This window comes from Canis lupus, chromosome X (assembly GCF_011100685.1).
Source record: "Canis lupus familiaris isolate Mischka breed German Shepherd chromosome X, alternate assembly UU_Cfam_GSD_1.0, whole genome shotgun sequence".
NCBI classification, from domain to species: Eukaryota; Metazoa; Chordata; class Mammalia; order Carnivora; family Canidae; genus Canis; species Canis lupus.
In genome coordinates this window covers 25,883,996-25,894,606 of record NC_049260.1, presented here as the reverse complement: position 1 = coordinate 25,894,606, position 10,611 = coordinate 25,883,996, and the positions used below count along the sequence as shown (strand labels likewise).

The 10,611-nt window shown below is 40.9% G+C and overlaps 1 long non-coding RNA gene and 1 other non-coding gene across 2 annotated transcripts; both read left to right on the top strand.

Moving 5' to 3' along the window:
• The first annotated feature begins 604 nt into the window (after positions 1-604).
• Positions 605-708, top strand: LOC119868612. The gene has a single exon (XR_005386600.1). It is a non-coding gene; the product is annotated as a U6 spliceosomal RNA (small nuclear RNA).
• Positions 709-2,365: 1,657 nt separating this feature from the next.
• On the top strand, positions 2,366-5,137 carry LOC111094887. Its single transcript, XR_005386236.1, has 3 exons — positions 2,366-2,833; positions 3,765-4,041; positions 5,077-5,137. It is a non-coding gene; the product is annotated as an uncharacterized LOC111094887 (long non-coding RNA).
• Positions 5,138-10,611: the final 5,474 nt, after the last annotated feature.

Here is a 10,611-nt window from a genome sequence, read left to right as displayed (position 1 = left end):
AGGAGTGGAAATTTTGCATGGCTTTGGGCATGTAAATCTAGGGAGAGGCAACTGAGAAACACATAATTACTGTGTCATTTTTAAGGCAACATAAAGAGCTTCTTTCATCCACATGGGGCTCTTTCTACAATGTGGGTGTGTGTTGGGCTGGGGGGATGAACAGGAAGCACCTGCGCACCTTTCTCCAAGTGGGCCCACTAGAACATTCCTGTTACCCCTGCCTCTCTCTCTTTCATTCCTCCCCCTCCCCCATTTGCCATGAGGAAAGAAGGGAAGAAACAAAGCCCAAATCAAACTACGCCTACCAAAAAGCCTTGCACAGTTAACATGTTTTTTTTTTTTTTAAGATTTTATTTATTCATTTGATAGGGGAGGGGAGAGAAAGAGAGATCGAGAGAGAGAGAGAGAGAGAGAGAGAGCAAGCACAAGCAGAGGGGAGCATCAGGCAGAGGGAGAGGGAGAAGCAGGCTCCCCACTGAGCAGGAAGTCCAATGTGGGGCTCGATTCCAGGATTCTGGGATCATGACCTGAGCCAAAGGCAGATGCTTAACCAACTAACCCACACAGGTGCCCTAGCATCTGTTATTTAAATATGCTTGCTGTCATGCTCCCTTCAGCAGCACATAAACTAAAATTGGAACGATATAGAGATGAGCATGGCACCCGTGTAAGGATGACAGGCAAATTTGCAAAAAGTTCCATATTTTTGTACGTTCCCTAACTGGAATTAAAATAAGAACTTAAATAAAAAAAATGCTATTGGTGGTGATGACATATCCTCAAAAGGTTATGTAATCTGCTTGTGAAATGCACAACAAAGAAAGGTTACATTTTTATTGGCAATGTTCTGTAAGTTGCACGCCTATTGGTTTTCCCCTGGCGCTCAGACTATCTAGCAACTTGTCCATCAACTTTAGAGTCCGAAGAAAGGGCCCATCAACTAAAAGAGACAAGAGTTTTATCCTGTTAAAGGATAGGAGAAGGTCAAGCCCTAGTGACTTCCATAAAGCTTTAGTTCCCGAGTTAATGGCAAAAAAATCTTTAGCATTAGAAATTCACTGGTGCCGTGCTCTTTGCCAAATAAGATTTCACTCAAGGCTTATCTTTCCTATTTGTGTGTCCTTACTGTTGGGAATTTTAAGTTTGCACTACACTTATCCTGACTATAGGTCACAACTAGTTAAATGTCCTTCAGCAAGAAAGAACATATTGAGAAATCAGAAATCATTGCTCTGTTTACATTTCTATTATAAAAGTTAAATATTTGTTCTAAGACAAAGATTGTTACTTTCACTCACTCCTTTTAACGAAAGTCATTTAGTGAAGCTATTCCAAAGCCATGAGAACATGAAAATTCTTTTTTTTTCTTATTCTATTTTACAGAAGCAATCAGAATTCAATCCATGCTCTAACTTGCAGAGATCCCTAACAATACAGAATTCGCTTTCTTGGGTGTATTTTGTCTTTGTCGGACAATATTTAATGGATTTGTTAATTGTTCTTTTTTATTTTTTTAAGATTTTATTTATTTATTCATAAGAGACAGAGAGAGAGGCAGAGACACAGGCAGAGGGAGAAGCAGGCTCCCTGCGGGGAGCCCAATGTGGGACTCGATCCCAGGACCCCAGGATCACGACCTGAGCCTAAAGGCAGACGTTCAACCGTTCAACCGCTGAGGCACCCAGGCATCTGTGTTAATTGTTCTTTGGAGATCAAGAGGTAGCTGTGGGAGGCCAAATTGGAGGGAGGTGATGGGGAAAATAATTACTCAGGTGAGGAAGTCTGCAAACTTAGTTTGAAGGCCATAACTTGTTAACTAGATGACCTTGGGCAATAGATTAATCTGAATCACCTCTCTGATCTGTATGATATGAATTGCAGATGAATTGAAGGAGCAGTAACCGTGAACCCCTAACATGGAATAATTAGTATACTAATTAGGTCCTCAAAAGGACTTTGGAGTTAGACTGCCTGGATTCAAATTCCAGCTCAACTGCCTCATGCATTGTAAACTGGAGTAAGTTACTTGACCTCTCTGTGCATCACTTTGCCGTCTATACAATGTGGATGAAAATACTACCTACTTCATAGAGTCACAATGATTTCAATGAGTGGGATATAAAGAACCCATAGAAAGGACTACGTAAGAGTTAGTCATTATGCTGAGTGGTCTTAATATTGAAATTGGTTAATGATCATTCCACTAACAGAATAACTTGTCATACATCATGCTTAAATTTGAGCATTGAGACGGAGAAAAGAGAAACCTTTATGGATGACAACCCAAACCATATACAGCGACAGAGCTTACTGTTACCTCATTAATGTGACTTTATTACTTCATACTTTGCTGTCTTCACCTTAACTTGCTGTCTCAGCTAGACTCTTGCTCAATAAGATAATAGTTGCAAATAACTTTATTGCTCATTCTGGGAACTTCCTGAACGATACATTACTCCTCCAGACTCTGAATTCTTTGCCTTAAAAATCCTCACCTCATAGTCACCCATCCTAAATTATTACATCACCATCCTTACCTAATCCTAAGACTCTCCACTGAAAGGCCTTCCTGAAGCTAGAACTCGAATATCTCACAACAGCTTGGTTTCTCCTCCCCACCCAAAATTCTGTCAAGGTTGCTCTCTTTTACTGCAGTAAGAATAAACTCAGCTTTGTCTTATCAACAAATTGTCTTGGCGATCTTTATGGGGAGCCAGTATTCCACGTGGATTAGTGAACTGAACTCTGGAACTGGAATCAGAAGGTAGGAGTTGAAGTCACAGCTCTGCCACATGGACAAGTCACTAATTTTCAGATGCCTCTGCTGTAAAATGTACGTGTATAAAATATATCCGTATAGGTATAGAGTTTATACAAATGCTTATGTGGTAAAGAAGTACTTAATAAATGTTTCTGACATTTCCCTTTCTTTTCTTTTTGGTTGCCTGCTGGGGAAGGGTAAGCCGGGTAAATGACTATACTGCTAGTCTGCTCAAGCCATCACTTTTTGGTAAACCCTTGTCGGCCCCTATAAGCCACATTATAAATACAGCCAGTGAAATCTGAAGAACATGGAAGATGAGGATATTCCTTCCTGCCTGAGACACCATTGTTTTCTTTCTTTCTTTTAAAAAAGATTGATTTCTTTTAGAGAGAGCACATATTAGTGGGAGGGGCAGAGGGAGAGGGAGAGAGAATCTCAAGTAGACTCAATGCTGAGTGTGGAGCCCGAGTAGGAGCTCGATCTCATGACCTGGGTCAAAACCAAGAGTCGGATGTTTAGCAGACTGAGCCACCCAGGTGCCCCACCATAGTTTTCTGAAGGGAATACACGTAGGATGCAGAGCATATATTAAACTGTATCTGAAAAAAGAATAAACTGTATCTGCAGAGAGGTAGTAGCTGATCCAAAACCCCATGGCTGGAGGGCTGAGGAGGACCAGCACTCAGCTCCTTTGTTTCTCAGAACCTTGTGGGCACATGTGAGCTGTGCTATACGGTCACCTCCCAGGCCTTCATCACTTTGTGCAATTCCTGTGCCAGTTATTGCTTCCTTGACTCTCAGGTTCAAATTTACCCTTTTTCACCTGCAGTGGGAAAATGGGTCAGAACCCTTTAAATTGTCCTCTGCTAGCTGCAGTGTCAAGCTTTGTAAGAGGTGTTTGAAGAGCCATTGCAGGAGGAAAGGATTTCACATCATGGTCTGATATGCTTGCTCAGCAGGCTCATTTAGATGCTGGGCTTCACTAGTGCCACTTCTTCAGCACACAGGTCCCACAGGGCACCGAAGCTGGCAGCATCCATCATCCAGAAGCTTCCCTTGGCACCCATCTTGAGTGGTTTTATAGCAGCGCGCCTCTTGTGACACACCTCCCTGTGAACAGCTTCCCAGGAACCCTAGAGGAACAGATTTTCTCCAGCAAGTTATCAGCGGATTTCCAGCAAATTCTGCTGCTGTGACACCACAATGACTTCTCTGTCATCCAGTTAGTCATGACCCTGACTTCTCCAAAAGATCTGGATTTCAGCTTTCAGGGAGAGGTAACTTCCTTGGGCACTCTATGTTGAGTCTAGGGGTTTTGAAGCCTCTGTATCTTCTATTCCTATCTTCTATAGAATTCTCTTTACCTTTTTATTTTATTTTTAAAAACATTTTATTTATTTAATCATGAGAGACACAGAGACATAGGCAGAAGGAGAAGCAGGACTCCCTGCAGGGAGCTCCATGTGGGACTCGATTCCAGGACCCTGGGATCATGACCTGAGCTAAAGGCAGACGCTCAACCACCGAGCCACCCAGGCGTCCCCTCTTTACCTTTTAAAAAAGTTTTTAAATTCCAGTTAACATACAGTGTAACATCAGTTTCAGATGTACAATATAGTGATGCGACACTTCCATAAAACCCCTGGTGCTCATCACGACAAGGGCACTCCGTAATCCTCATCATCTGTTTCACCCATCTCCCCACCCCCGTCCCCTCTAGTCTGTTTCTTGGTTTGCCTCTTTTTTTCCCCCTTCACTCATTTGTTTTGTTTCTTAAATTCCACCTATGAGTGAAATCATAAGGTATTTGTCTTTCTCTGACTTATTTTGCTTAGCATAATACTCTCTAGCTCCATCCACATCATTGCAACTGGCAAGATTTCATTCTTTTCGATGGCTAGGGGGAGGAGCAGAGGGAGAGAAAGAGAGAGAATCTTAAGCAGGCTCCTTGCCCAGCCCAGAATCCATTAAGGGGCTCCATCTCATTACCTGAAATCATGACCTGAGCTGAAATCAGGAGTCACTTAACTGACTGAGCCTCCTAGGTGCCCCTGATCATCTAAAGAATTTAAAGTCAGGGGCAGCCCCGGGGGCTCAGTGGTTGAGCGCCACCTTCAGTCCAGGGCCTGATCCTGGAGCCTCGGGATCGAGTCCTGCGTGGGGCTCCCTGCACATGGAGCCTGCTTCTACCTCTGCCTGTGTCTCTGCCTCTCTCTCTCTTTCTCTGTGTCTCTCATGAATAAATAAATAAAATCTAAAAAAAAGAATTTAAAGTCAAATACATCTTGTCTTCACAAAAATTTTCTTCCAAGGGGCAGCCCGGGTGGCTCAGCGGTTTAGCACCTGCCTTTGGCCCAGGGTGTGATCCTGGAGACCAGGGATCGAGTCCCACGTCGGGCTCCCTGCATGGAGCCTGCTTCTCCCTCTGCCTGTGTCTTTCCTCTCTCTTTCTATCTGTCATGAATAAATAAATAAAATCTTAAAAAAATTTTTCTTCCATAGTTCTGTCTATAAAAGAAAGAGAAATCCATTTTCCTCTGTAATACGTGTTTGACTTTTATTTATTGAAAAGTAATACCCTTGTCTTATTACCTTAAAATTTTTTTGCCTTCTCTCACCCCAATTTATATTACAAACCATGCCACAGTATCTGATAGTAACTGGCCACAGTGATAGCAATCTCTTCCCTCAATGAAATGTGTGTGTTTGTTTGTCTTTTAAATTTTAAGTTTAAAATAACTTTAACTTCAAGGAACAAAACAGGTCAGGAACAAAATATATGTAGAAATAATTTATGAAATGAGGAATAATTAGCATCTCTAAAATTGCTTCCCCTTTCTGTACTAACCTCTCAGATGACTGAAGTTATTTTTACATTCCTTTAACCCACAAGGCAGCTGCCCTTTGACCATGTTTCTCATTCTGTTCAATACTTCTAAGTCTTTTGTAGTGTGATACCAAAGCACCAAATGTAACAGTGATCATCTATCTTTTAGAATACAGCAAGCAAGGGGTGCCTTGGTGGCTCAGTCAGTTGGGCATCTGACTTGTGGTTTCAACTCAGATCATGATCTCAGGGTCCTTGGATAAAGCCTGAGTCGAGTCTGCTTGTCTCCCTCTCCCTCTGTTCCTCCCCTTGCTTGTGCTCTCTCTCTCAAATAAATCTTTGTAAAAAGATACAGCAAGCTAATTTGCTACAGAAGAAAAAATAATTAAGTAGTTTTACTGAGCTGTAATTAACAGTGAACTTCACATATGTAAAGTGTACAATTTGATGACTTTTGATAGAAGTATACACATCACCACGATCAAGATAAAGAATATTTCACTGCCAAAAGCTTCTTCACATCCCTCCTGTACTTTTCATCCCCTTTACCCAAGCAACCACTGGTGTTTTTTTTTTTTGTTGTTGTTGTTGCTCTTGATCAGTTTGCGTGTTTCAGAGTTTTATATATTATCTAAGTGGAATCATTCAGGAATGCTCATTTCCATTTGGCTTTTTTAATACAGAAAAAGTATTTTGAGATTCATCCTTGTTGCTGTATGTACCACTAGCCCATTCTTCTTTATTGGTTTATTTTTTTAAGATTTTATTTTGGGGCACTTGGGTGGCTCAGTTGGTTAAGCATCTGCCTTCCGCTCAGGTAGTGATCTCAGGTTCCTGAGATCGAGTCCTGCATCGGACTCCCTGTTCATCAGGAAATCTTCTTCTCCCTCTCCCTCTGCTCCTGCTCTCTCTCTCTCTCAAATAAATAAAACCTTAAAAAAAGATTTTATTAAAAAAAGGATTTTATTTTTAAGTCATGTCCACACTCAACATGGGGCTAGAACTCAAGCCCGAGATCAAGAGTTGCATGTTCTATCCACTGAGTCAGCCAGATGCCCTGCTTTTCTTATTAATAGTATTCCACCTCATGATACATCATAATTGTTTAAGTTCATTCATTGATGCACATTTGGAATGTTTCTAGTATTTGATAATTACAGGTAAAGCGGCTATGGACATTTGCATACAAGTCATTGTGTGGAGGGCACCTGGGTGGCTAAGTGGTTAAGCGTCTGCCTTTGGCTCAGGGCGTGGTCCTAGGGTCCTGGGATCGAGTCCCCCATCGAGCTCCCGGCGGGGAGCCTGCTTCTCCCTCTGCTTATATCTGTGATTCTCTCTCTGTGTTTCTTATAAATAAGTAAAAAATTTAAAAAAGTCTTTGTTTGGATATAAGCTTTTATTTTTCTTTCATTGGGCAAGTAAGTAGAAGAGGAACAATTGAATCATAGGGCTGGCATATGTTTATTTGGTAAGTTGTTAACTTTTCTTTTTTCCTTTTTTAAAAAAGATTTTATTTATTTGACAGCGAGAGATTGAGAGAGAGAGCGCGCGCAAGCAGGGGGAGCAGCAGGCAGAGGGAGAAGCAGGCTCCCCACTGAGCAGGGAGCCTGACATGTGACTGGATCCTAGGATCCTGGGATCATGACCCGAGAGGAATGCTTAACCAACTGAGCCACCCCGGTGCTCCTACGCAGTGTTTTTTCTGATTTTAGTCTACAAGTATAACATATATTTGTCTGATTCTTTCATAGTTATTTTATATTTCTTGTGTCCCTATACATGATATTTTTATAATTTTAATTTCCAAGTTTTCATTGTTATCATATAGAAATGTAATTTCTTGCATATTGTACTCTGCAGCTTGCTAAACTCACTTATTATAGTACCTTTTGTGCAATTCCAGAGGATATTTTTTACAAAGAAAAGTATATTATTTGTGAATAAAGACAGTTTTATTCTTCCCTTCCAATTCTTCCCTTCCAATTCCTTTTGTTTCTCTTGTTTTCTTGCACTGGTTACAACCTCAAGTACAATTTTGAACAGAACTGTAAGAGGATCTATCGTTGCCTTATTCCTGATGTTAGAGAGAAAGCATTTAGTCTGTCATCATTTTGTATAAGGTTAGTTGCAATTTTTTCATAGATGTCTTTTATGAGGTTGTGAGTGTTCCCTTCTATTCCTAGTTTGTTGAGTCTTTACTGATTATTTTTTTAAAGATTTTATTTATTTACTCATGAGAGAGAGAGAGAGAGAGAGAGAGGCAGAAGGAGAAGCAGGCTCCATGCAGGGAGCCTGATGCAGGACTCGATCCTGGGACTCCAAGATCACTCCCCAGGCCAAAGGCAGGCACTAAACCGCTGAGCCACCCAGGGATCCCCTACTGATTACTCTTTTAAAAAGATTTTATTTGAGAGAGAGAGAAAGTGCACATGTGCATGAGTGGGGTGTGATGGGCAGAGGGAGAGGGAGTAGGGGGTGGAGGGTGAGGGGCAGGGGGAGAAGGAGAAGCACTCCCTGACTGAGCACGGAGCCCTATTTGGGGCTCTGTCCTAGGACCCTGAGATCATGACCTGAGCTGAAGTCAGACGCTTAACCGACGGAGCCACTCAGGTGCCCCTTTATGGATTACTTCTTTTTTTTAAGATTTTATTTATTTATTTGTGAGAGACATGTAGAAAGAGGCAGAGAGGGAGGCAGAGGGAGAAGCAGGCTCCCTGCAGGAAGCCTGATGAGAGACTTGATCCCAGGACCCTGGAGCCACGACCTGAGCCAAAGGCAGGCACTCAACCACTGAGCCACCCAGATGCCACTTTACTGATTACTTTTTAATATTAAACCAGCCTTGTATTCCTGAGTGAACCCAACTTGATCACGATGTATCCTTTTTATATGTTATTGGATTCAATATTCTGGGGCAATCATAAAGCTTACATAGAATGTTTCCTGTTTTTTGGGGATGATTGTCCTTCATTGCCTAACATCCAACGTTTTGAAAACTGTTGTTTCATAACTTTGTTCCTGTAAATCCAGACCCTGTTACTCCATCTTGGCTAGAAGCAGAAATCCAAAAGATGCATTATTAGCATAAACTCTAAAGGAATCATGACAGAAACTGTCTCTTTTAGATTGCAAGCCAAACAAGGTGTATGTTTCCATACTAAGTCACAGCAGAGACTCAGGAACAGAGTAAATGAAAAAAAAAATCCAAGGTTCAGGAGACATCTTTAGGTTTGAGGCAGCTAGACTTTGATGGCGTTGTTAACACTTTTATTTGAACAATAAGTTAAACATCTAAGGAAAGTAGAATAGCTCTTCTTTTGTGGGTATTATTTATATTTCTATATTAAAAGAAGATTGTTGGTGTTTGTACACACACATATACACAGGAATGGGGGAAACACGGTGAAAATAAATTAATACAAAAACTTGCTATTTGTGTACTTCATGCTGAAATCCTTTGAACTGAACCTAGACACTCCAAAAACGAAAATCAGTCAAGGGTGGTATTGTGTAGGTTAAAAGGCATTCACTATTCATAGAATTGCTCACCACTGAACTTCACCTTTAAGATAAGTGTACTTGTTACTGGTTGTTGTATAAGCTCAGGAATACTTCAGCTCTGAGAATATATTCCAACTACTCCAATCCTATTAAACTGCAAGGCAAAATTAAACCTCCCCAGCAAAAGTAGTGGTATCAGAAATATCTGGTGTTTATAAACAGAAGCTTGTGGGTGAAGACCAGATATCCCTAATTTGTTATCAATTTGTCTACATCGATAGACAAACTAGAGTGATCTAAAAGCTAGAACTTAATTATGTTGGCCTAATTTAGCTACATTGTGTCCTAGAGTATTTATTTTCTTTTCCTAGGAATTTCAGTTTAATTTCACTTTTCAATGATTTACTTATTAATTCATATAATGGTGCTTTTTAAAAAAGATTTTATTTATTTATTTATTCACAAGAGACACACAGAGAGAGGAAGAGACATAGGCAGAAGGAGAAGCAGGCTCCATGCAGAGAGCCCGACGTGGGATTCGATCCTGGATCCCAGGATCACGCCCTGAGCAAAAGGCAGATGCTCAACCTCTGAGCCACTCAGGCATCCCTATAATGGTGCTTTTAGAAAAGTCTTTTTTTTTTTTATTTTTATTTTTTTTATTTTATTTTATTTTATTTTATTTTATTTTTAGAAAAGTCTTGATATATGGTCTCAGGATCTGCATGAAGGCTCAGGCCCAGCAGGAAGAAGACATGGCTACAATAGCTTCCTCTAGACACATTCTTTTTATCTCTGCAGTAACTCACTTTTCACAAGGTGAACTGAGCTCCCTCTGAGAGGGGTGCGTAAACCCTTTATGCTTCAGTCACACTTGACTGTCATATTAGGCAAAGATGCAAGTGCAGGCTACAATCATAATTTTTTAAATCTTAAAATTTAATCTCTTTTGAAAAGAATGGAATCTCAGCCACTGGAGCACATTAATTAATACAACACTTTATACACATGACAGTCTGAGATCTTCTGGCTCACATTTTCCTTCAATGAACTTTCCATTTTTCCAAAATGTAATATTTATGAAGCAGCTAAATTTCTCTGCTCAAAACACCATTAGTAGAACGACAACACAGTTTAAAGACGTATTAACAAGATCATGTACTTTGAGTTCTGGTTTCAGATTGGCCTAAATTTAAATCTTGGCTTTATTACTTAAGAGCCATTTAAGTACCTCAGTTTCCTTGTTTGTTTAGTCTATTTTTCTCCCTTGAAGACCCATTTACCCATTGGAGAGAGGGAGGGAGGGAAAGAGTGCGTGATCAGGGGGGAGGGCAGAGGGAGGGGAGGGAGGGAGGAGAGAGAGAGAGAGAGAGAGGGAGAATATCAAGCAGATTCCCCATTAATCACAGAGCCCGATGTGGGGCTTGACCACACGACTCCAAGATCATGACCTGAGCAGAAAAAAAGAGTTAGCTGTTCAAATGACTCAGCCACCCAGGCGTCCCCTCATTTTTTTTAG